The sequence below is a fragment of the Sorex fumeus genome, unplaced genomic scaffold, assembly GCF_029834395.1.
Source record: "Sorex fumeus unplaced genomic scaffold, SorFum_2.1 ptg000037l, whole genome shotgun sequence".
NCBI lineage: Eukaryota > Metazoa > Chordata > Mammalia > Eulipotyphla > Soricidae > Sorex > Sorex fumeus.
In genome coordinates, this window is record NW_026606094.1 from 65,449,556 (window position 1) to 65,453,344 (window position 3,789).

The following is a 3,789-nucleotide window of genomic DNA, read 5'->3' on the forward strand; positions in this document are numbered from 1 at the left end:
CTTTGCATGCTGTAGTCTCGGACTGCATCTTCAGCACCCCACATTCCTCTGAGGACTGCTGAAAATATTCCATGTACACTACCTGGGTGGCCCCCAAACCAAGGTATTTTAAAAGAAATGAGGCCAGAGATATAGCTCAACAAGTATTGCATGTGTGAGATGCAGGGTTTAATTCCTGGCACTGCAAAAGCTAAAAGAAAAACAACAAGAAATGAAGACTGGGGGGCCAGAGTGATAGTACAGAGGGTAGGGTGTTTGCCTTGCATGCAAAACTGACCCAAGTTCAATCTCCGGCATCCCATATGATTTCCTGAACACCACCAGGAGCAATTCCTGAGTGCAGAGCCAGGGGTAACCCCTTACCATTTCTGAGTGTGACCCAAAAAGCAAAATTAATTAATTAGTTAATTAATAAAATAGGATATGAAGACTGGGCTGAAAGCTGTAGGCTGAGTGCAGGCTTTGCATGCTGAGCCCTGGGTTCCACCCCAGGACCACATGTTTCCCTGAGCACTGTAGGGAGCAACCCTGAAGCACAGAGCTGGGAATAGTATCTGTTATCCCAAAAGAGAAAGAAACCAAACTTGACTCAAATCTCAAGAATATGTAATTAAATAATGATATATAGGGGCTTATAGTACAGTAGGTAGAGTCTTGCACGTGATTGACCTGAATTTGATCCCCGGCATCCCATATAGTTCCACGAGCACTGGCAGGAGTAATTCCTGAGTGCAGAGCCAGAAGTAACCCTTGAGCATCGCTCAAACAAAAGCAATATAAGAAATACAGTATATTCTGTATCTGTATGTAGTATAGTCTGCTATGTTTCATCTCATGTATGATCATTTAAATTTTTAAAATTTTTTCTGCATATGTAGTGTAGGATAACACTGTTTTGTCCTTCCTCAGGTAGCTTACGTTTATTGGGTCACACCCATCCCAGGGCACTGAACTTGTATTATAAGTTAATATTGCCTTTCTCCTCTCCTTATGTCTTTTGAATAGTTTACCTTAAAGCAATGTCCTTTCTGTATGGACACAGGAAGACAGGTAATATTGTGCTCTGTAACTTGGGAGTTGATTGACTCCAAATAATATTTACTCCTGGGCATCTGCTTTCTTGACTCAGTTGCCCCTAGTTCCTAGCACCACAAAAGCAGGGTCCCAACGAGGGACTGAATGGACCCAGGACAAGCTGTGAGCTACTCTGGCATCGAAATGGGCCAGGCCAAAGCGCCACGGTACTCAACTATAAGTTGGGGGCATGATCATGGACAAATGCTGTCATGATCCAAAGTAAGTAACGAAGAGACTAGGACCCTGCTGGGGCTAGGAAGATAACCTGGCCTGAGGACTGCGGAACGTATAATGAGATGTTTATATCTCTTACTGTGCTCACACAGAATGACTTTGCTAGAAATATTAGAAGGAGATTTACTACAACTATTTAAATAGATTACTAGCTGAGGAAAGAACACACCCTTGTTAGGATTCCACCTTTGAGCAGATCTCCTAGTAATCTGGAGTAATCTCTTTAGATGAGATTTTATCCTTGAGTTAATCTCCTGCAGGAATGGTTTTACCTTTCTTTGTTGATTTGTCATGTTCAACCCATCTTTGTGTCACCACCCTACGTGGTGATTGCTATATAAACTAAGAATGTAAACTCGGAGGGAGGAGAGTCAGAAGTGAAAGGGCTCGGGCTCCAGAGATCCAGAGTCAGAGCCAGAAGGAGAAAGGCTCCAGATTGGGACCCAGAAGATAAGGAGGCAGAGGAGAGACAGGAGTGAAGAGGATTGGAATAAACTACAATTGATATCGACAAGCCTGGCCCTTATTTCTTCCTTTGTCTGCCCTTGGCCAACAGCCGTCCCGATCCAGGCCACACACAGTGGCTCAAGAGCACCGAACGCGGGCAGTGAGAGAAAGCCGTCCAGAGAGCCCGTGAACACACAACCTTCGGCTAGAAATATTAGATTTTACAATGTAGAATATAATGCCGTTAGCTGCATTTTTTCTCGCAATACAAGAACCATAATTTGTTTTCCAAAGGATTACTCTGTCAGACATTCTAAAACAGGGTCAGAGGGATAGCACAGGAGGTAAGGGGTTAGGAGGGCTTGCATACTGCTAGTCCTGGTTCACTCTCTGGCACCATGTATGGTTCTCTGAGCACTGCCAGAAATCAATACTGAGCACAGAGCCAGGAATTGCCCCTAAGCACCCTGGTATAGCTCAAAAACAAACAAAACACCCACAAAATAATGAAACCTACTTGCAGTTTATTTGATTAAATCAAAGTCCAAATGCTAGCAAGCCCAGGAGAGGCGATTCAAACCACATGTCCTGTGGAAGTGTTCCTGAGAACAGGGCCTCTCCCCTCTCTTTCTCTTTTTTTTTTTTGCCTCTTCCTTTTGTTGATGTTGCTACAGTGAATGACTCAGAGTTGCACATATTCTTGCTTTGCATAATGGAGCCCCAGATTTGATCCCAGATTTGAAATTACATGGTTTTCTGAGGACCACTAGATGTGACACCAAAAATCAAAAAATCAGGCTTGTAGAGATATCACAAGAGGTTAAGGCACTCGCCTTACATGTGGCCAACTCGCTCCCCTGCATCACATATGGTCTCCCAAGCACTGCTAGGAGCACCACATATGGTCTCCTGAGCCCCACCGTGACTAAAAACAGGAGCGATAGTAGAGCTGTTATGGCGCTTGCCTTGCATGCTTCCAACCTGGGTTCAATCCCTGGCATCCCATAGGGTCCCCTGAGTACCACCAGGAGTGAATCATTCCTGAGTGCAGAGCTAGGAGTGGCCCCTGAACATCGCAGATGTGACACCCAAAGAAAAGAATAAAAAAATAATAAAAAACAAACTACCCCTCCTCCCCTTAAATCAGATGACTGTTTTATGGAATGTCTTAAATTCCCAATTTGTGAGATTTTTTTCTTACTTACATTCATGCTAACCACTTTTGGCAATGATATTCATAAACTGGCTAAAGCCTTGGGGACCCCTAAAGAATTCCTGGAAAGATCCCTTGGTGGTGCCATAAATTGTAGAGCCAGAGCAGCTAAAACTTATGGTCCATAGCATTGAATTACCAGGCTAGCCAGCTTGGCAAAATATTGCCTAAAGTACAATACTGTGCTGACCCCACAAAAAAATACTCATAAACAAAGGAGGCACATTATGACTTTATTTATTTATTGCTTTTTGGGTCACACCTGGCGATGCACAGGGCTTACTCCTGGCTCTGCACTCAGGAGTTACTCCTGGTGGTGCTCAGGGGACCATATGGGACGCTGGGAATCGAACCCGGGTCGGCTGCGTGCAAGGCAAACACCCTACCCGCTGTGCTATCTGCTATCTCTCCAGCCTCCATTTAAATGAGTCTCACAATGGAGACGTTACTGGGCCCATTCAAGCAAATCGATGAACAATGGGAGGACCGTGCTACAGTGCTACAATTGTTAATGAGGCTGTCATTTCTTTTCATTGTAAAAAAATGTCTTTTGGAGCCAAAGATTTGACTCAAGGGGTGAACCACCTTTGGCATGTGCAAAGCCTGGGAGCACAAGGCTTCCTAGCACTGCCAGGTATGGACCTAGTGATCCCTGGCACTTTCTGATGTGGCCCTGGTGAGGCCCAGCAACACCAGGCTCAGGCACTGTATCAAGCCTGTGCCTCCGCACCCACGGCTTAGTGTCCTGAGTGTAGACACTGCAGCCCACCCAGTCCACCCACATTCCCAGCACTGTTGGGTGTGACCCTTTTCTAAAA